Source organism: Podarcis raffonei, chromosome 5 (assembly GCF_027172205.1).
Source record: "Podarcis raffonei isolate rPodRaf1 chromosome 5, rPodRaf1.pri, whole genome shotgun sequence".
NCBI classification, from domain to species: Eukaryota; Metazoa; Chordata; class Lepidosauria; order Squamata; family Lacertidae; genus Podarcis; species Podarcis raffonei.
Window position 1 is genome coordinate 20,129,971 of NC_070606.1, and position 23,538 is coordinate 20,153,508.

At 44.9% G+C, this 23,538-nt stretch overlaps 1 long non-coding RNA gene across 1 annotated transcript in view; it reads left to right on the forward strand.

Annotated features, from left to right (window-relative positions):
* Positions 1–1,273: 1,273 nt before the first annotated feature.
* LOC128413747 (uncharacterized) overlaps positions 1,274–23,538 on the forward strand; it is a 33,682-nt gene continuing 11,417 nt past the window's right edge. Inside the window, exons 1-2 of the long non-coding RNA XR_008330430.1 lie at positions 1,274–1,414; positions 23,293–23,397. This is a non-coding gene — a long non-coding RNA (uncharacterized LOC128413747). The remainder of the gene's footprint in view (positions 1,415–23,292; positions 23,398–23,538) is intronic.

Below are 23,538 nucleotides of genomic sequence, written 5' to 3' on the forward strand. Positions count from 1 at the left end.
AAGTGGCACCATATTGATTAGGAATGGGGAACCTGTGCCCCTTTAGATCTTGTTGGAATACAACTCCCATCAGCCCCAGTCAGCAAGGAAAGATAGGAGTTGTAGTCCAACAACATTTGAAGGGGCTCAGGTTCTCCACCTCTGAAGCACTAGGGTAGTAGTTTTCAATCAGTGTGCCGTGGCACCCTGGGGTGCCTTGTATGATGGTCAGGGGTGCCACAGGCAACACTGGCCTGTGTCCCTCTTTCCTTCCCTCCCTCCTCTGATGCCCTCTCACATCTCTGCCTCCCAAAGGCTTGCACAGCTGTTGTTGCAGCAGCCCTGACTGCAAGCTCCCTAGGCCACTGGTGTGTCTGGGGCTGGCCATGGGATGCTTCCCAGGCTCCTGTGGGGCAGTGTGAGGGGCAACCTCAGAGACCAGGGCCAGCAACAGAGGCTGCCCAGAGGACCCCCCAAGGAGAGGGGAGGCAAGAGGAGGCTGAGGGAACACTCCCCAAGGGAGGGTGTTTGAAAAAGGGTGAGAGGCTGCTAGCTCTGCAGGCAAGGGGTGTGACATAACTGGGCTCCTGAGCCCCACAGGGGTGCCACAGAAAGAATGTAGTTTGGTCAAGGGAGTCGTGGACTCAGAAACATTGAAAACCTCTGCACTAGGGGCAGCAAAAGAAAACAAGGGAGCAAGAGATCTTTGGTCATGTTGTTGTTTGGGTTGTTTGCTCCTAAAAGCAAGCAAGCACCAGAGATTGAATGAAAGAGGGAAAGAAAAGCAGAGAGGTTACAAATCAGCATTAAGTAGGAGGAAAACAATCCAGTTCCTGAACAGTAAGCACTGCAGCCTAGCTAAATCGTACACTTAGAAACCTGGTGTTTTGGGGCGTATTGCTGCAAACAGATGGGAAATATGCCTTGTGATTGCCAAGGTTTCGCGAGCCCCACACACTTTGCCATGGCAGTGTATCTGGAAGTTTACAAGTGGGAGGCAATTTGGGAACTTCTCTCCAGCGCTTGTGTTCCCTCCCTTTCCCCCTCTTCTGGAAGAGGAGCAAGAGATGCCTTTGGCTTTTCTTTGGCAACACCAGCAAATGGCGAGAACCTCACATTCCTAGAGATCTTTCATCCAAATGGCTTCCTATATACAAAAGCAATTTGCAGGCATCATTGACTGATTGCACAAACCACGGCCCCCAATGCTGCTGATTGGCCTGTCGCAGCAGTGGGACCGTGCCTGCGTCTATTTTTGCTGCCAAGGCAGGTTTAAAAGCAGCAGGCTTGAGGCCCTTCTTGTCATTACAGCTACAGCCATATGTATGCCCACCATCTGGTTCTGAGGGCAACATATGTATCTGACAACAAATGCAGGACCTGACTGTACGACTCGCTGACAAAAGCTGTACTGCTCTGGAGATGTGAATCAGAGGTGAGTTTGTGCTCTTCTACTTGAGATTAAAAGAATGCTGACCGAAAGGTATCCTTCTCATTGGACTGGATGAAAATAGAACATAAAGGAATGATGCATACTGACTAATGTCATACAGGTTTCACACACACACACACACACACACACACACACACATACACACACACTTTATTTATTTGGTCTTTCATATTAAAATTTTACAAAGATATATCAAACATAAATAATAAAAACAGGATTCCAAGGAATCTCCTGGACTTCCATCCTCCCCTTTGTGGGTCCTATTATTGATCATTTCATCCTACATCTTTTGTTGTTGTTGTTTAGTCGTTTAATCGTCCGACTCTTCGTGACCCCATGGACCAGAGCACGCCAGGCACTCCTGTCTTCCACTGCCTCCCGCAGTTTGGTCAAATTCATGCTGGTAGCTTTGAGAACACTGCCCAACCATCTCGTCCTCTGTCGTCCCCTTCTCCTTGTGCCCTCCATCTTTCCCAACATCAGGGTCTTTTCTAGGGAGTCTTCTCTTCTCATGAGGTGGCCAAAGTATTGGAGCCTCAGCTTCAGGATCTGTCCTTCCAGTGAGCACTCAGGGCTGATTTCTTTAAGAATGGATAGGTTTGATCTTCTTGCAGTCCATGTGACTCTCAAGAGTCTCCTCCAGCACCATAATTCAAAAACATCAATTCTAGGTCTAGGTTTGTCATTGCTTTTCTCCCAAGAAGCAGGCGCCTTTTAATTTTGTGACTGCTGTCACCATCTGCAGTGATCATGCAGCCCAAGAAAGTAAAATCTCTCACTGCCTCCATTTCTTCCCTTTCTATTTGCCAGGAGGTGATGAGACCAGTGGCCATGATCTTAGTTTTTTTGATGTTGAGCTTCAGACCATATTTTGCGCTCTCTTCTTTCACCCTCATTGAAAGGTTCTTTAATTCCTCCTCACTTTCTGCCATCAAGGTTGTGTCATCAGCATGTTGATATTTCTTCAGGCAATCTTAATTCTGGTTTGGGATTCATCCAGTCCAGCCTTTCACATGATGAATTCTGTATATAAGTTAAATAAGCAGGGAGACAATATACAGTCTTGTTGTACTCCTTTCCCAATTTTGAACCAATCAGTTATTCCATATCCAGTTCTAACTGTAGTTTCTTGTCCCACATAAAGATTTCTCAGGAGAGAGATGAGGTGATCAGGCACTCCCATTTATGATGATCCAAATCTTTTACATCTCCATTGTGTCTAGAATTCACCCTTAAACTCCAAGTGATATTCCAATCCTACTAATGATTTCAACTGTTTACAATGATCTTTAAGATGTTAAAATTCCCACCCCCCATTCCTTATTAAAATTTTGGTCCTCCTGATATCTGATTCTTCCGGTCATTTTAGCCATTTCAGCATAGTCCATCAACTTCATCTGCCATTCTTCTCTGGTAGGAACTTTTATCTTCTTTCCAGAGATGCACACACACATATCTTTTGTCCCTCGCTCTCACACTCTGCCGTTACACCTATGAAGTAGCATACAGCCTACACCTCTGATCCCAGATCTTTTCCTAATATGTGAACCCAGCCAGTTGAAGCTGTTCCCAGGGTGTGGCTGCTGTCGCATGCTGAAAGCTTACCTTGGGGCCACAAGTGAGAGCTGAGTGCAGGGTGGGGACCAAAGGTGGACAAACTGCCCCAGAAAGAGCATGATGTGTCCCCCACCAAAGGTACTCCCCCTCCCCCTAACACCCCATACACCCCTGCAATGCTTCCCCCCTAAAAAAATGTTTAGGGGTGCAGTGGTACCTCGAGTTAAGAACTTAATTCGTTCCGGATGTCCGTTCTTAAGCTGAAACTGTTCTTAACCTGATTTACCACTTTAGCTAATGGGGCCTCTCGCTGCCGCTGCGCCGCTGCTGCGCGATTTCTGTTCTCATCCTGAGGTAAAGTTCTTAACCCGAGGTACTACTTCCGGGTTAGCGGAGTCTGTAACTCGAAGTGTTTGTAACCCGAGGTACCACTCTACTCTCCTTTTGACTCAAGAAAATCACCATTTCATACTTCAAATCGGGGAAAATAAATACAGTAAATGGACAAAAGTACAAAGAACATGCATTACACTGGGAAAGGAAATGAAGCCGCCATCAGGGGTAGCAATGGAACTAATGATTCACTGTGCTAGAGAAGAAACTAATATTTTTTTTAAAAAAATATTAGTTTCTTCTCCCATTAGATTTACAAAATGTTTAGGGGTATGTGTATTCCTGCGTCCCCCTCCCCCCCCCCAAATCACTGCACTCCTGCATGTATACTGCTCTAGGCTAGATCTACACCACTGACCTGTTTAACGTTATTAGAACAATATTAGATACATTGTTCTAGAATATCACAGGGCATACATGTAATTTAAATCATTTTTATTACTTTGTTGTTGGTTTATTTCCGTCAAAATGCTGCTGGTTGCTCTGCAGAGCCCTCTGGTGTGACGTTTTAATAACACATTAAGAACGTTAAAAACAATGCACCATTTATCCCTCCACGTTACCACAACCCTTTTTGACCCTTTCTTAACGTTAAAAACATGCGTGTAGATCCACCCCTGGCTATGTCTGCTTGTCGCCAGCAGACTTTTCCCAGACCATCTGTGTACACACACACACACACACACACACACACACACACACACACACACTGGTCTTGAATCCAGACTAATTCTATGAGAAGATAAGATTCAAATGTGGCTCCTATTTTAGTTCAGAAAAATAGTGTGTGTCACCTCAACAACCAGAAGCATGGGAGGTACTGTCCTCATAGCGAATGGTGCGGATTTCATAAAGGGAGATTTGGATTTTTCAACATCAAGTACAAAACTGTATTTAAAAAAGCACACCTCTGGCTAATCGCCTGATGTTATACTTGCCCTGAGTGTTAAGGATTAGTACGTCAGGTCATGCCACATGCAAATTTACCACTTTTCATCATATTCCGGCAAATAATTCTCTTGGTGTGCGTCATTTTAAGCTGTCACAGCCATCTGCTTTTCCCATGGACCTGAATCAATACTGATCTCAGTTTGAAAGCACTTATGACAGGGCTCATATTTGTAGACCCACAAGCAGAATGGATATGTGCTAAAGCTAGTCACCTTGGCATTTTTGCAGCCTCACTGACGTATTAAATATAGGTATTCACCGTGACTATTAACCTTACAATTATTAAGCAATAAACCCCCACATACATATTTATTAGATGAATCTTGTATAGTTGCATAGTGTCTTCCAAAACAGATGTGGTTGTGGAAGAAGGTGCTACGAAGCCAGACTATAGAATTGGCAGAGAAAGGGGGAATCAAAAGTGGATATACCCTCTTGTTTCCCTTTGATGTCAGTGACTTGATATTGATCATGCGATAAGAAAAAGTAGTGAGTTTCCCTTACAATAGGAAGCGTCATTCACTCTAATATCAGGTATCACCTGACAATCTCTTGAATGCAGTGCTAAAAATACTGCCTAGAAGGGTACATTTAGGAGAAAATTACACTTGCCCCCCAAAATGTCACCTAAAGGGATTTATTTCCAGCTTCTTCTTCAGGTAAAAGATCTGAGGAGTTACAACTGAAGACTAGCGAACTTTCCTGGGGAGGCTCCATACAACCTTAGATTGTCATTTGATTTTGCCAATGATTAATAAACATATTATTATTATTATTAATTTCAAAAGGAGAGGGAGAAGGAAAGGAAATGTCACACAGATATAAGGAAGAACTGAAGTTACTACAATGAGGTCACTGGAAGCATCAGTATTAATTCATTTTATTAATTAAATGATATTTGTTGAAATTATTTAATTATCAAACATGTTATAATTTTTCATTAATTAAAGCATCCTTAGGGCACCTTTCAGGGCAAATACCGTCACAAGGTGGCTTCTGATACACAAAATGCAAACAGCCATAAAAATGGATAAAATAAGAAACGAGTAGCAGTTCAAAAACCTGGCAAATGGGTGGCATATAAAATCTCACCATCATAGCTTTGACGATTAAATACGACTTTTGACGGCAGCATTAGAAGAGCAAACAGGTTAAAAAAAAAAAAAAAGCAGGAGTAGGTCAGATTTGAAAAAAAAACTTTTAAAAATACCCGCTAGCCTGGATAGCTCAGTAGGTTAGAGCGTGGTGCTGATAATGCCAAGGTGTTTATATTATTCTTATTCTTATTCTTATTCTTATTCTTATTCTTATTCTTATTCTTATTCATATACCGCCATATACCTGGGGGTCTCAGGGCGGCTCACAGAATAAAATGAAGATATAAAACCACAAAACACATAATAAAAATAAAAATGACAACCCAATAACCACCCCCAAAGAGCCATATTTTAAAAGGGATAGGACTCATTGTTAAAACCGTGTTTATGGAAGACAATCTTACTCAGCTACGAGTGATCACCAAAGAAGAAGAAGATGTCAATCAGATCAACCGAAGGCCTGGTTAAAAAGGAATGTTTTTGCCCGGTGCCTAAAGGTGTATAATGAAGGAGCCAGACGAACTTGACTGGGGAGACCATTCCACAGACGGGGAGCCACTGCAGAGAAGGCCCCGTTCTTGTGTTGCCGCCCTCCGACCCTCTCGAGGAGGAGGCACACATAGGATGGCCTCAGAAGATTATCTCAGGGGTAGGTTCATATGGAAAGGGGCGGTCCTTGAGGTTGTGAGTTTGATCCTCATACGAGACAGCTGCGTATTCCTGCATTGCAGGGGGCTGGACTAGATGACCCGCAGGGTCCCTTCCAACTCTACAATTCTATGGTTGTGAATTCTATGAGCTGAAGGGGCCAAATGCACCTCAGGGGTAAAGAGTTCCCTAGACTGAGCTGCCCTGGGCCTAATGCGAAATGAGTCTGGGGGCTTCCCTGAATTTCAACTGGACTGTACTTATATGCCACCATATAAGTTGACATAATGTGCCCTGGTGTAGCAAAGGATTCCTCCTAAACACTGAGCCTCCCCTGTATATCTCTGCCCTGCTCACTTCCTGCCCTCCCACGCTGATGGTTTCTTTCAGGGACTAAAGCTTCTGCCCGCGATACCTTCCTCTGGTACAAGGCTGGAGCCATGCCAGCGCAGATCCGCTATGCTAGCACATTTCTGGACTTTTCTAGCGCGCGCGGGGGGGGGGGGGGTATTTAGGAATGAAACCACCCCCTACCCTGAGGAATGTTGTTGTTGTTTAGTCATTTAGTCGTGTCCGACTTTTCGTGACCCCATGGACCAGAGCACGCCAGGCACTCCTGTCTTCCACTGCCTCCCGCTGTTTGGTCAAACTCATGCTGGTAGCTTTGAGAACACTGTCCAACCATCTCGTCCTCTGTCGTCCCCTTCTTCTTGTGCCCTCCATCTTTCCCAACATCAGGGTCTTTTCCAGGGAGTCTTCTCTTCTCATGAGGTGGCCAAAGTATTGGAGCCTCAGCTTCAGGATCTGTCCTTCCAGTGAGCACTCAGGGCTGATTTCCTTCAGAATGGATAGGTTTGATCTTCTTGCAGTCCATGGGACTCTCAAGAGTCTTCTCCAGCACCATAATTCAAAAGCATCAATTCTTCGGCGATCGGCCTTCTTTATGGTCCAGCTCTCACTTCCATACATCACTACTGGGAAAACCATAGCTTTAACTATACGGACCTTTGTTGGCAAGGTGATGTCTCTGCTTTTTAAGATGCTGTCTAGGTTTGTCCGAGGAATAGGGACAGGCTATTATTAACCAAGCTGAGCAACCAGCTGATAAAAACTCCCATGAAGTGCATGCGTTGGTAAATCAGATCTGCGTTTCATTTGAAAGAGAGAGAAAAGCCCACGGGAAATGCAGATATGGCTTGGTGTACGCTCAGCATATGCTGATGTTGAACATGGTGCATTTAAGAAACGAACTGACAGACGCGAGGCTCCATGTTCACTGATACCCCTGGTTAAAGGGGGCCGTTTTAGCAGTTTCACCAACCCCTGTCACTAATTGGGCCTTTTACGTGAGTTACCATGTTGGTTCCCCCCCCTTAATAAATGAGATGTTTCCATAGTAACTGCCACATTACATGGGCCTGTACTTGTGATCTGTCGGAGACACAGATCAACAGCTCAGATAAATAAACTTCTCAACATGACATAAACACCAAGCTTCCTTAATATGCTATTGAGATGAAATAGCGACAGGCAGAATCTGCTCCCCTCCTTCCATCTCTCGCCCTCCCTTCACTTTTGCATTCAGCTTGGCTTTTTTTAAAAAACGGAGTCTTTGAATTCAGTCTAGCCGGCTAATGGAAGTGGAAAGAACTGCGGCTTAAAACATAAAAGGAGCTTGTGTCATCATGGTTGCTCTGTCAGGGACGGCAGCAGGTGCGAGCCTTGCCCCCGACAAAGTGTTGTCGGGTGGGCTTCTTCCTGCATTAGCGGGCTTTCTGACAGCAGGTGGTTGCGGCGAGCGGCAGCAGCGCTGCGAAATTGATTTGATTATTTAATTTCTATACAGCTTAATCTCTTAAACATAACTCAAAGTGGTGTACAAAGGGTTGCAGCGACAGCAGACAGTACAATATGCGGTGTGAAGCTGAATACCGCCTGCCATTGGGATTGCCCACAATGCTCTCTGGGAGTACGGCAAGCAATTTAAAATGGGGGGTTCCAACTGCCCACCACTGGCACTCAAGTGTGTGTGTGAACAGGAGGTCTTCGTATCAAGGGTCTTAGTAGACCACAAGCCTAACATGAGTCAACAGTGTTATGGAATGGCGGTGGCGGGGGGGGGGGAGCTAATGCTATTCTAGACTGCATCTACAGAAGGGATGTAATTGTCCCATTCTATTTTGCCTTGGTCAGACCACACATAGAGAGCTGTGTCCGGTTCTGGGCACCATAATTTATAAAGGATACTGATAAGCTGGAAAGTGTGCAGAAGGGAGCGACCAGGGCTGGATTTAGATGAAGAGAGGCCCTAGGCTACTCCATTTGTGAGGCCCCTCCCCATCCCCCACCCTCACGACTAGAAGAAAATGGAAGAGTGTTATAAACAAAATTGAGTGAAGCCAAGGATAATGACGGGTACTTAAAATTTTGCAGTGGAATTAAACTTTGTAAAGTTGACCTGAATAGTGAAATAGCCCAGGTGGGGCTTGTTAGCTTGGGAAGTAGGTGTGTGGTGCCTCAACATCCAGGACAGGTGGCCATCCAACCACTGCTTAAAAACCTCCAATGAAGGAGACGCCACAACCTTATGAGGGAGTTGGTCCCACTGTCAAGCAGCTCTTACTGTCAGAAAGTTCTTCCTGATGTTTATTTGGAATCTCCTTCCTTGTAACTTGAATCCATTGGTTTGGATCCTAGCCTCCAGAGCAGGAGAAAACAAGCTTGCTCCATCTTTGAAGATGGTATTTGAAGATGGCTATCCTATATCCTAATCGAAGAGCTGATGTTGGTTATGGTGCCCTTATTGAGTGTATGAGCAAAATTGGGCTAACTGATATGACCCCATGACTCAGGTATCAGACACTGCAAGCAGGCTCAGAGGACAACGAGGCTCTGACACTATCCTTGTGAGAAAGGTCTTCCAGAACCGAATTCGGGACCATCCTGATTGAAGAACACAGTCTTGCCACTCTCATGTGATGCTTCACTTGGAGCCAGACAGAGACGATATCTTCTTCATTTGGTAGAACCATAGGAACTCTCAAAGAGCTTTCAGGTGTTCTGGGTGCTTTGAACTCTTAACTGAGCACCACTAGGCTGCCCCTGAAAGCTTTGAGCTCACAGATCAGGGCACTAAAATAGCATTTATTGGAATAAGTCAGGAGATGAAGCGCATGATCCAGCCCTAATTAAATACCGCCTGAATCTCACCATTTGCAGCGGGAAAGTTAAGCACATAATAACTTCAGAATGAATTAACAAATACCTCTCTCTAGTATTTTTCAGACAATCCTCCCCACTCTCCCTGCTGGTTTTTGTAGGGGTACAGAAGAGAACTACTGCTGTCAAATTTGATTAATCTCCTTCCACTCAGTTTTGAGGGAAGATTTGTGGCAACGGAGTCCAAAGGAAAGTGGCTCGGAAGGTGTTAAGAAAGAAGCCAGTGACCCTGAATTAGTTGGTCTCTAAATGCCGTTACAAAAGAAAGAAAGAAAAATACATTGAATATTCTAATTTGGCAGAAACATTAACCATCTACGTCTAACGTACTTGATAGAAGAACTGAAGGGTAAAAATGGTCAAATCTGGAGGACAGACCAAAGTCTAATTTCTGTCAAAAGAACATGCAAGGCATGTGATAAAATAGCACCCGAAACAGCAAAGTGCTGTTAAGATTTGGCAGCATTGTTCAATAGAATTGCCCTTCAGCTAGGCAGGGCTTCTTAAATTTCTGATGGATGAGGTTAGCATTAGGCAACTGTTAGATCCCTGAAGGCTGGAGTGAAAGGGGAAGGGTGTGTGTAATGGCCTCTTCCAAAGGAACTACATCTGTGGAAAGCATTTTGGCCTTGTGACAGAAAATGATGGATATATGAATGTGAATGGCGTTAGGTTGTTTGTTTCTGTAGACAGCAGAAGATGCCCGTCAAAAGGAATTTATTCATCGACAGTATTTGTTACGTTAAGTTGTGCATAACCCAGGTTCTCTGGACAATGTACAATTAAGGACTTTAAAACTACCCAAAAGTATTTAAAAAACCATATAATGCAACACTAACATTCAGTAAAGCCAAATAACCCAAAACAGAGAATAAACATAGTGTTGGCTGCAAACATGTGACCTAGGAAGCAGTATTGATTGCATACGTTCTCTGCATTTCTGTATTTCTTTATTAGATTTATGCCCCATTTCTCAACTGTCAGGTCTTCAAAGCAGTTTGTTTGCTATTTAGATTTATTAGTCACCTCATAAAATAGGCAACGCACAGATATTTCAAATATAAAACAAGGGTAAAACGCAAGAAAAATGTAATCAAATCAATACACATTTTTTAAAAGCTGAAAGCCACCCGGTTGAAGCTAAAACCAGCCACTATCCATCAGAGTTTTGAGAGCAGAATCTCCTATTCAGGGGTTGTACACAGAGAGCTGTTGCTGCCTTACTGAGTGCACTTTTGATTCTTCAAAAGTAAAACTCTTACTCAGAGTAGCTCCAATGAAATGAATTAACATGACTAAGTTAATTTCATTCATTTCACTGCATCTCCTCTGAGTAAAACTTAGCTGAATACCACCCAGTCTTGCCACCAGTGTCTGCTCCTCTGAATGTTTCACTGTGGCAGGCATCCCCAAACTCGGCCCTCTAGATGTTTTGGGACTACAACTCCCATCATCCCTAGCTAACAGGACCAGTGGTCAGGGATGACGGGAATTGCAGTCCCAAAACATCATCTGGAGAGCTGAGTTTGAGGATGTCTGCACTGTGGTACTCAGTTCCATTAGTAAAAAATAAATAAAATAATGTTTTAAGTGCATTATAACACTGTGACGCTACATGGCGCTGCGGATTTCTGTCTTTTGGCAATGTAATTTCCCATTATGAGGTTTACAATGTGTTTTCCTGAAACGTTTTTTTGATGTGTCTAGATCCAGCCTATGTCTCATGGGTGTTAGCACTCTGTATCACCATACTTCCCTACTGAGAATAACACTTCATGCCTGTAATGGTTATAGGGGTTGCTCGTGTGTAAGTTGCCGCCACTCCTGGCTAGGTTGCCTGGTTAAACCTTTTCTGGCTGGACAGCCCTTCACTTCAGATCCAAACCAAAGTCACATGAAATTTTGAGAGAAATTAAGTTTTACCAGAGACAATATATGGATTTGATGAACCAAGAGATAGAATGGAAAATAAAACAAATGAGACAAAGGTCATTTGAATGTGCCATTAAGCCAAGTGTACATGTGATGCTCAAGAATTATGTTGGATATTGCTGTTATGCAGGGTGGAGTGGGTGTTCTGACTTCTGATGACTTTGGACAACCACTTTTTGTTTTGTATTGTTTTATGGATATTTTATTACATAATTTTGTACTTCACTTCTATTGTAAATCGCTTTGGGACTCTTTTCCCTTGTGTGAAGCAATAAATGCATCTACTAAACCAACGGATCAAACAGCATTGAGCTATTTGCTTTTGTAGAAGGCAGAAATTATTTTCTAAAATCCATTGAAAGGTTTTACACACTCCTGGTGAAAAGCCTTCTGTGGCTTTATCAGGACAGTTAGGTTTTTGCCTTCTCACAAGACATTGTCCAGAAAAGCAGAAGTGCCTATTTGTGATAAGGTCAGGTTAATTGTAGAATGGGTATCTGCATCTGCTGAGCATGAATTTCTGGAATGCTGTCTTCATCTTGGAACAGCAGGGTGATGGGTATTGCCGAGTGGAGAGGCATAACACTACTTCAAAGTCAAGTCCGCCAGCCATAATAAAAGCAAGCTGCAGAAATTCAAATAAAACAGATCTGGGGAGGAGAATGATTTTGATACTAAGATCTTGTGTGATGAATTACAGATCTGCTTTAAGCAGATCATTATGTTTTGAAATCACATGCATGGCATCCCCAGCCATAGCTGGTGCAAGGCCTATCTAATTATGGCTCCAGATGGATTGGAAAGCAAAGTTTTTCATGCTCCTCAGGCCATGCCTGCTTTTCCCCTATAATAGCTTAGGGCATGCGCCAAGAGGTAGTCTGACAGTGCAGTTCTCGCATTTTATTCAAAGCCCAGATCCTGCAATTTTTCACAACAACCCAGACACCGAGATGCTTTGCAGCTAAGCTCTTTGTAACACTTACCCCCATGCCAAGATAAGCTTCACTTGCTAAATTTAATTTCTGTATATCCAGGCAGCTGTTTAAAGGCAGAGCTGTTTAAACGGGGATGGGGGAAAGCAAAACTGCAACTCTATTTGGCAACCTGGATGAATTGTTCAAATAGTGCGCATGTATCCTGCTCACCTGAGCATGGATGGCAGCTGCGACTGCCTTGTGAAGGTCCTAATGGCTGGTGGGAGAAATATCCCAACTGCAGAAGTTTGAATTTGCCCATTTGTGGAATTGACCAATCACGGGCAGGCAGAAGACTGATGTCACAGGCGGGGTGAGGCTTGGGGGAAACCCAACTGGAGTCTTCACTTGGGTCCACTCCCTGGCCTTAAATTGGGCCCATCTCTTCACCTGGCACTGCAGTCATGCCTGTTTCTGAGTGTCAACTGCAGATGGGCAACTTCAAGGCCTCTGATCAACTTTCTTACAGCTTCTTTCTTACCTTTGACCTGGACTTGGACTGAACAGCCCTTCAAATAGAGGACACCTTGAAAAAGAGGACTGTCCTCTATAAAGGAGGACATGAGGTCACCCTCCTCTGTCCTGATTTCCTCCCCCATTTTTCTGGGCTATCACAAGTCTAGTTCTCCTCCTCTGCTTAAATAAGGATTGTTTTGAGCTTTGTTGAGAATGCTCCTTCCGGTTAATGTGAGGTATGGGAAAAGTAACCACAGCAAATGCTTTTGGGTTGTGCCTATTTAATTGTTGGGTCAGTGTTATACCATACAAGGGAATTATTGTCTCTGATCATAGCAATGGCACAAAGCACCCAGTGCTGATGAGGCTGAACGGGCCAGGCACAAATGGTGCTGTTCTTGTACCAGTCAAGCTGCAATATGGACAATAAAGCAGGATGATCCTGCCAGTGCTTTGCTACAGAACAGTGCTTGCTCTTGGCACAAAGTATAGACAGTTAATACTTAATCCTTGTGATCAGGCTTCCAGCACAGTAGCATTGCCATGTCTCGTAATCCTGGCAGTGGAAGCTGTGCCACAAAGCCAGTTGCTTTCTGCTGCTGCTGCTTCTGTGACACATGGGTGTGTTTGTGTCTGTTTGTAGCACATATTTGCCAACTACAGCTGCACCCTGCTCCAAAACTGGTCAACGTGAGCATGGGCAGGGATGAAGCAGGAAGTGCCATGAATGATGATCCATGAATGAGGGTTCATCAGCTTTTTGAATGGGGATGTGGAACAGAGCCTAAAAGCACAACTTAGTAGGTTATGGGTGGAGTTATTAGAATCTGGTGGGTCACAGGAGAAGCCTAGAAGAATTTGGAGTCTTTCCAATAAAACGTGGCTCTGATGACCGAACCAGTAAAATACTGGCTGGCTGGCAACTCTGGGCAGAAAGTCTGTTTTATCCCATTTTCACATGCAGGTGTGCATTTTTATTTCATTTTTGTTTTCCAGAAGTAGAGGACAACCAAGTATGGAGATGGATAAGAGAGCTGACTTGGGAATGGAAAGTGACTTAACATTTTCACCTCTGGTTGTAAAAAGGATAAAAGATAAACCGATATAAGCCACTTCTGTCCAGCCCTGATTTCTTCTTTTATCATGACAAAATGCCTAGAATACTGCTAGCATATTGTTTCTGCATAGCTGCTACCCCTGGTTCCTGCAAAATCTATGGGGACAAGATCCAGAGAGCAATGTAAAATACAGAAAGCTGGGTCCCCTTGTTCTGTTACGTCTGGTCGTGGAAAATGTAGTAGGCAAGCTACCTTTTGGGGATCCTTGTCCATCCTTTCAGGTCCTCATTGAGGAACTCCTCATTCATTCATTCATTCATTCAGTCATTCATTCATTCATTCAATTTAGAGAATGTATATACCACACTTAACCTTTCTGGCAAAAATGTTTACAGGAATTACAGATGGTTTACAGAAATGATAAAACCAAAATAGCATGAACAAAATAATATGAAGGAAGATAAGAACCCAATGCAATTTAAACATGCATTGTATTTTAAACGCCATCCTTTAAAACAGCAAGTCAACAACTGGACAGGATTATCTTCTCAAGCATCCAATAGGCCTGGGGTAAACAGCTGGGTTTTAAAGAAGAAATTTGAAGCACCCAATGGATGGAGCTTCCTGAATAAAATTTGGATAGTTGGCACGTGTAGAGGACCACCTCTGAGCACAGCCCTGGCATCTGTGTAACTGAGGCCCCTTAGAACAGCCAGGAGTGGCGTACCTGGATGTCATATGATAGGCATGCACCTTTGGCTCTTGAAGCAGCCTGAGATCCGGCAAGTAGAACAGCTGGAGCTGATTAGGGGAGGCAGAGGGATGCTGGAGGATGTGGTGGCAGCTTCAAAGGGGGATGAGGGTGGACTGGAAAGGGGGGAGATGTGAGACAGAGGAGGCAGAGAGAAGTGAAACAGAGGCCGCTGGGGCACGGAAGGGGAAGAGGGTAACACTGAGGAAGATTGAGGTGGAGAAGAGAGACAGTGGGGGGCAGGGAATGAGGTCCCACCCTATGGAGGAGACACGGTGGCAAAGCTAGACACTTTCTCACTCAAGTCATTCCATTTATTTATATAGTGAGTTTAGTGTAATATCAGTGGTAGGAAGAGGCCTCTCGGCCTTCTCATAATCTTAACTGCTGCACATAGATAAGATTTATATCTGTTGCTCTGGCCACTTTTGCCTCTGCCCCTGCTCACCCCCCATAAGGTACCATCGGACTGAAAAAGGTCCCCTGCCTGCTGTGATTCATGGCCCTTTTAAAATTAGGGGTGGAAGGGATTGAAGCTGGGTGAATGCAGCCTGCCACCATATTAGAGTCTTCCATTATCAGTACAGTACACTGGAAGCTGGTTTGGTTTTTTTAGAGGTCAGGCGCTGAAAACCCCTCCAGACAGCTCCTGCTTGTTCCAAGAGGCACTGAGGGAGAAAGGAAAATATTTGGGAGTAGCAATTGCTTTTGCGTGGACAGGCGGAGTCCCCAGATCCCGAGCGGTCCCCCCCGTCATGTGGAATAACAACTCAAGACAACGTGCTATGGGATTAAATTGGCCACAACTTTATTAAATTTCAAATGTGGATAGACCTTGGCTCAGGCATTGGGTGTTCTCCCTCCCCAGTCCCCAGCCGGGGACCTAGGGAGCATCAGGGTTATCCAGTGTGTGTGTGGGGGGGGGGATGGGCCGGCTCTGGAGAACATATGTTCAAGCAGAGATAGCCGCCCCCGTTACGCCGCCGCTGCCGGGGAGAGCAATGTTGACCTTTCGGCGTACGGTCAAAGCCTCCCTTCAGAAACCCCTTTGACGGGGAACCCTGGTATCGCCGCCGCAAAGAGGAAGGTGGACTAAAGGATTCCGCCCAAGGCCTGATACCGCCAAAGTTGTGACGTTTTGCTACGGGAAAGGCGAAACCTGCCAATGCAGGGAAATTCCTTTCCGGCCCTTTAACAGTGACCTTAACGTAGCAGCGCCCGCATACCTGTGAAGAAAAGTTAACCTGCAAAACCTGTGAAGAAAAGTTAACCTGCAAAATAAGACATTAACTGAGGGTGGGTAGGGTGGGAGAAGCTCTGGAGCCAAGTGAGGATTCCCAGGTAAGATCCTCCCTCTATTGTGTGGGCAGGTAATCCCTCCTCTACCTGGCTTGGTCTCCTTGGCAACGCTTCCCCCAGGTGGGATTGGACAACTGGCTGGGTTAGGCGGAGACCTCCAGGCGGAGACCTGAGGGAAGGCAAAGCCAAGCCTATGCTGATGGAGCCGCTCCAGATCTAGGGGCTGCGCGTGTCCACGCAAAGGGCGCCCCCCGTTTTAAGTGGGGAGTGGTCATTAAACACGCACATACACCACCCTGCTCGTGGCCGAGATGTCTTGTGGCTGCGAAGCCGTTCTCTAGCACAAAAGGATTCTTTTGTCTAAAATGGTTATAAAAACATCGAAAGGTCTGATTTTTGGAGCTTTTATGCTCCCCTCCTCCTCTTGTTTCCTAGAAAAGGTTTGTGCAGAACCAAAAAAGGGAATTAGCTCAGCGTTTGGGTAACACAACACACACCAGCTAGCTGCTGAGAAAGCCAGCCTAGCAAGAGATCTTAGAACAGGGCTCCCTCTGTTTATTTATCCCTTCTCCCTCAGGCAACGCATGGATTTGTTTTTTATTTCTAATCTCCACCCCCCTTCCTCCTCCTGCAAGGAATCTTGTGTGGCTGGGAGGTCTCCAGTTTCGGCTGTAGCTTCTGCCAGCAGAGGAGGCTGGCTGAAATGTTCTGATACTCAAACATCTCATTCTCAAAGAGCACACATGCTCCTTAAAAAAATAATCGCTATGCAGAGTGGCGGCAGAGAGAGAAGGGGCTGCTTTATAAATCTTAGCTTTTTGGATTTTTGGTAATAAGGATCTGGGTAGAATCAAAGGGATGCACATTCAGTGGAAGGGCCACCAATTTAAGGACATTTTACACAATCAGTAGTCCCATCCCTCCCATGTTTATGACTGGACCTCTGAATTGTTCAGTGAATAACCTCTTTTCAGCCCATGTGGGCTACATTTCCTCATGGGCAATTTTCTGAGGGACCCTTGGAGACCCCCCCTCCCACAAGTGCCCCTATTTTCTAGGCATAGCCCCAGATTTATAGAAGCCATTCCAGTTTCTGATTTGATCCCAGAATGCCCCACTTTTCCTTAGGGGGTCCCTATTTTCACTGGATAAATGTTGGAGGGTATAGTAAAGGTAAAGGTAAAAGGACCCCTGACCATTAGGTCCAGTCGTGACTGACTCTGGGGTTGCGGTGCTCATCTCGCTTTATTGGCCGAGGGAGCCGGCGTGCAGCTTCTGGGTCATGTGGCCAGCATGACTAAGCTGCTTCTGGCGAACCAGAGCAGCGCATGGAAACGCCATTTACCTTCCCGCTGGAGCGGTACCTATTTATCTACTTGCACTTTGACGTGCTTTCGAACTGCTAGGTTGGCAGGAGCAGGGACCGAGCTACGGGAGCTCACCCCATCGCGGGGATTCGAACCGCCGACCTTCTGATCAGCAAGTCCTAGGTCTGTGGTTTAACCCACAGCACCACCCGCTGGTATAGTAGGATGTCCCTATTTTCATGGGAGAAATGTCAGAAGGCATGGAGTTATGTGACCTCCGAGCCAAGGAGATAAGTAATTGTACAACCTTTAGAAGACATTTGAAGGCATACTTTAAAAGCTTTGTCATTTAAGCAGTTTCCCAAGATCTACTAAATGATTCCTCAAATTATACTACAGGATGGTGCATGTATTTGAGATCATTTCCAGAACACCTATATACATAGATATTCTGGCTTTTGTTAGTTACAGGGTCTTTATAGTGGGGTACTTGTTTCTTCAAGAAGAGCTACTGCAGGATACAATGGGTAAAAATATCCTATCAAATTTTGATCCGCTCTGGATCCCAATCCCAATCTGGCCACATGGGATTAAGCAATCTCCCCTGTGTTAGCCTTACTGCCACATAACATTTTTTAGGTTTTTGACCTAACAGCTGTGTGAATCAACTCTCAGGACCAAAGAAGATGTGATGTTACTGAATTGTTATCCAATAAATAGCACAGGGACCCTTATCTGGATCAGAACCATCCTGTGGGAGAAAGGGAGGCGTCAGTCCTTTGGACCCACTGTGGTCCCAATCTGAATTGGTGTGTGTGTGTGTGTGTGTGTGTGTGTGTGTGCCTGCAATTGGGAGGCGGATTCCACCCATGCAAGGTCTAAATATGTGAGGTTTCAGGGTATCAGTGAAGGGGTGGAATCTAGAGATCTGTCCTTTCTCTTACTTTGATCTCCACTGGCAACCTCATCAGAAGACCTTATCATACGTTATAGATTGCACTGACTAGAAGGGTATGCTAGATTCTTACTACTGGCTCATGGGTACTATGCATAATTTATGCAGATGCTCATCTATGTGAACAAGCCTTTTCTACTTCCTTGTTTAATCATTGTTCATGGGATTTTTAATGCAGATGGGTTTTTTTTAATGGTTTTTAACAGTTGGATAATTACTTTTTTATTTGAGGAAGAAAGACTTCAGTACCATTAAACTCCCTGAGAATCTTCCCTCAAGATATTGCATAGCTGCCATCCAAAAATTGGAAGTTCCACTGTATCCAAAAATCAAGGTCATGGCCAGTGTGCAGTTGATTATAGAATCATAGAACTGTAGAGTTGGAAGGGACCACAAGGTTCATCTAGTCCAACCCCCTGCAATGTAGGAATCTGTTGCCCAGTGTGGCAGAAGAGTGGGCAAGTTGTTTGGGCAGATATCTGCTGTAAATACAGTACTGTTGTTGTGCTTTTCCACAATACAAAGTCCAAGAGAAAAGCAAAGAATTCAGTTTTAGGAGAAGCAGATTTCTGCTGAGCCATGAAAAGATCCAGAATAAGTTAGGTTGTGCTACTGGTGCAAATAATTTCTTATAGGTCAGTGTGTGTGTGTTTGGGTGTAGATATACTGCAAAATGTTTTCCCCTAGTCTTTGTGGTTTAGGTTGTTGTAACGATTACCAGGATAATGTAATGTGAAGTACTTTGAATATTTATTTATTTCGTAACCCACTCTTCAGTGTTCACATACCCCCTATGTGAGCAACAATGTCAACATACAAAAAAAGTCATTTAAATAAAACTTAATATAAAATCAAACAATATCCTAACAACGTAACTACATCAGCCAAGTATTGGTGCTGATCACACGGGAGAAAGAAAGACATTCCAGAGTCAGGGTGCTACTACTGAGAATGTCGTCTCATGAAGTTGCCATGTACCATATCTCAGTGAACTGTGGTGGTGTGAGAAAGGGATTACTGGATGACCTCAGTCATGGCAGGTTGATAAGGGAGCAGGCGATCTTTCAGGTATCTGTGTCCTGAGCCATCTACAGTGGTGTCACCATTGTGAGTAATTGGGACTATAAGGAATGCTTGCATTTAATGCAACATTGCAAGCAAATGGCACAGGTTCTGCATTGCTACATCCCTAGGGGGATGTGGGTGGCGTTGTGGTCTAAACCACTGAGCCTCTTGGGCTTGCCAATCAGAAGGTCAGCAGTTCGAATCTCCGCGATGGGGTGAGCTCCCATTGCTCTGTCCCAGCTCCTTCCAACCTAGCAGGTTAAAAGCACACCACTGCAAGTAGATAAATAGGTACTGCTGCGGCGGGAAGGTAAACTGTGTTTCCATGTGCTCTGGTTTCCGTCACGGTGTCCCCTTGCACCAGAAGCGGTTTAGTCATGCTGGCCCCATGACCCAGAAAGCTGTGTGTCGACAAATGTCAGTTCCCTCGGCCTGAAAGCCAGATGAGTGCCACAACCCCATAGTCGCCTTTGACTGGACTTAACCATCCAGAGGTCCTTTGCCTTTACCTTATTTACCTATCTGAAAGACCTGTTCCCTCATACGAACCTATCCAGGTTTTCCGATCACACATTTTCAGGTCTATCTTTTTAGTCATAAGGGCTAGAAAGTTATTTAAAACAAAAAACAAAAATGGAAGCTGAATTCTGCACTCAGCACCACCAACTTGTGTGTTTTTCCTCTCCACTCTGAGAGCCATCGCGACATACACGCAGCCCAGGCTATAACTAGCTGTCTCCCTCTGAACTAGTGTTGCAGCTATTAGTGCACCAGCGAGAAATATTTTTCCTTTAGAGTCATTCTTTCAAAGCCCTTTTATTTCCTTATTAGTAATTTGTGACTTGACTGGAATGTTTTTGGCCGCTCCTGTGTTTTGTTGCTGCTTCTGAAACAAAATCCAGATCCTGAAATACCAAATAGCGATAGGTTTGAAAATAACGGAAGGGACTTTTTCATAGTAAGCAAACTGTGCCTTTTCTGTTCACATAGCAAATATGTACTGGCTGTTCGTTGTTTGTGAAGTACAAATTGTCCCGCCTGAGCATGTGTTTTGCTTTCTTCAGCACCATCTCCGAATTCCCCACAGATCCTTTGCTGATGTTAGCAAAGCATCTCCTCCCTGCCAAAAACTCCTAGCCAAAAACTTTATCCTGACTTTTAAAGATGAACTCACCCATGCGCATTACTTACAAAAGAAACAGGATGGGAGCAAAAGTTTTCCTGGGGAAAGGATGTTGTTTTCTGAAAGCACAATTGCTTTCCAGGGGGTGTTGCTATTACGTTACTTGTTTTAGATCAATTGCCCATTTATGGCTTGTTCAAAAATGTTCTGCACGAAGGCTGAGCTGACGCAGCCTACTTAATTGTGTGTTTACTTCCGTGAGTGCCAAAATACATCTTGCATTTTTGACACTTTGGAACGTATTTGCAAAGTTGCTGTGCTCCCCCCCCTTTTGTCTTTGCCTTCATAGTTATTATTGCCTGTTGTTAGTACAGTGGTACCTCGGGTTACAGACGCTTCAGGTTACAGACTCCACTAACCCAGAAATAGTACCTTGGGTTAAGAACTTTGCTTCAGAATGAGAACAGAAATCGTGCTCTGGCAGCGCAGCGGCAGCAGGAGGCCCAATTAGCTAAAGTGGTGCTTCAGGTTAAGAACAGTTTCAGGTTAAGAACGGACCTCCGGAACGCATTAAGTACTTAACCTGAGGTACCACTGTATTTACAAGCCATTTTTTTCTGGGCCATATCCCCACAAAGCAACATAAATAAAGGAAAGGATACAAAGATGCAGTATATATACAATATACATATCCAGTGCTCTTTTCCCCCCTTAAATGTTTAGGGGTACTCTCATTTTGACTCAAGAAAATCACCATTTTATAGTTCAAATTGGGAAAAATAAATACAGTAAATGGACAAAAGTACAAAGCTTCACAAAATGTTTAGGGGTATATGTCCCCCTGCATCCCCCCAGAAAAAAAACCACTGTACATATTGTGTGTGTGTGTGTGTGTGCATTACTGCAATAAAGTTGCTCTGAATCGCAAAAGGTTATTTGTGTGTTCAGACCTTTAAACCCCCCTCCCTTAAATAAATCCAGACAAGACTCAAATTTTGGTTTGGTTTTTGGCACACAAATTTAGGCCACAACTTTATTGATTACAGCAAGTGAGTGGTTGCATAGGCTCTGGTTCGACTAGCTCCCTGCACAGTTGCAGGTAGCACTGACCCAGGGCACCCGCAGAGGTCAGCCTAGGGTGAACACCCGGATAGGTGGAAAGCCAGGAACAGCCTATCTCCGCCACCCAAATGCCACCCTGGACTCAGGCACAGGCACAACCCCCTCTCAGGGGTTGACCAAACCACTGAGTCCCTGGATTCCTTTAATGGAATACCCTTCACATAGGGATGGCAAGAGCGTTCTCCCATTCCTATCACCTGAACCAGAGCCTATCCGCAACCTTACAAGTTGTGACAATTTGCTACACGGCAGGCGAAACCCAAATGGCACCAGCCAATCAGCCAAGTGGAGAAATTCCTGCCGTGCCCCTGTCCCAACGACAGACAACACACAACGGCATAACAAGGTCAAGCGCACAGCCCTAAAAGTAGAGAGAGGTGGGCGGGTATTCCGAATGCATGCGCTGAAAGAGGAAGCTCTGGGTCATGTGCATAGGTATATATAGGTCCCTTGATCTGTTTAGGCTGCGTCCCATTGGCCTGATCAAACCCTGCATCAAAGGACCTACCAATTGGGTGTTGTGGCTATCCAATTGTACCCACCCACAACACAGGGTTTGGTTGCCAGGTCTCACCACAACACGTGCCCTCTTTAAGGGAGGACCTGATTTACACTCTTGGGAAAAAGCAACACTGAAGAGGTAGGTTTTACAGTTTCACTTCAAAGCTGGTCCTGTAAGGGCTAACTGAAAACCAGTCTGGTGAATTTCAAGTGCTGCAAATATTTATTTCCGCTCTAAACAGGAGGCAGCTTAGTAGGAGAGGTGTTTGCTGATATTGCTTGTGTCTGTCGCCTCAGACAGGATGGCTATGCTAAGTTGAAGAGAAAAGCTCAGATCCTATGAAAAGTTCTACATATGAGCAACCTCAGACAAGCAACCAAGAGCACTCACACTTTACATTGTGGGTGCCCTTTGAGGGATTGCGCATGGTGCTACAGTTCCCAGGGAGCATACTGGCAAACAGGGGCTGGCTTGCCTCTCAGTGTTAAATTTTGGAGGTTCATTCCCAGCCTCAGCAATCAAGTTTCTTGCTGGGAGGTGGGGCCAGCCCCATTTATAAATAGGGGATGGAGCCGACAATAGCCAGGCAGTCTGCTCTGGAGATTCACCCTCCCTACCCTCCCATTGCTTAATGTTTCTTGTTTGCAGGTTAACTTTTTCTTCCTACTTAGTGGGTGCTGCTACAGTCTTTGACTGGTTGCTGTTGGAGGACTGGGAAGAAATTTTCCTGTGTTAGCAGGTTTTGTCTTCCCCATAGCAATTCGTCACAACTTTGGCGGTTATGGCCTTGGGTGGAATCCTTTTCTTCCCTATATGGGGTGTGTGTGTGACACCCCCCTGTGGCGGTGATTCCAGGGTCCCCCTCTTAAAGGGGTTACATAAATAGGTGTCACTGGCTATAGATTGAAAGGATGTCAGTGAACTACCCTGCGTGCAGGGATATGGGCTTGGCTGCCTGCTACACTTATGTCTCTCAGAGCACCCCCATATCCCATTTACCCTGATGAGCCCCAGTTCCCCCCAGCTGGGGGGCTGGGAGGGATACACGCCCAAGGCCTAAGCCAAGGTCTTCCTACATTCAGAAGTTTAAGAAAGTTGTGGCCTAATTTTAATTCCATATAACATTGTCAGAGTCTTTATACCTTCCTTATGATCCCTGGGGGCTGGGGCTGTCGCCACCTGGTCACGCAATATTGAATCACCGGTGAAGAGAAAGCATAATAAACACAAAGCAAAAGGGTGGAAAACTTCAGCCTTGAAGGCCAAATGTGGCCACTCAGGTCTAACAGGCTGTGCTTTGCTTTTTCTTTGAATGATAAGTGCCCCTTGCTTGCCCAGATAGAGGGCAGAGAGGTGTGTCAATGTATGTAGAAACAAGACAGGTAGAATTTACATATGTTGCTTGAATCCTGAAGCATTCAATATCCTTTGCACCACCCCTCATTTTGCAGCAATAAGGAGATGCCTGCTCCGAGGCTGGAGAACATCTGTTCAGTGACAGCGGCTGCACTTCTCGGGCTGCTCTTACCTGCAGAGCTAAAAGAAGGTCGAGCAAGGTAAGCCACACGTTTTCTAGTCGTGTTAAAACCTCAGCAATCTTCATCACACGTTCAGTGAAAAGAGCAGGCCTGTCTTCCAACTAGCTGCAGGGCAAAGGCAGGAAAGGAAGCAGTGAGACACTTCTGAAATGAAAAGCA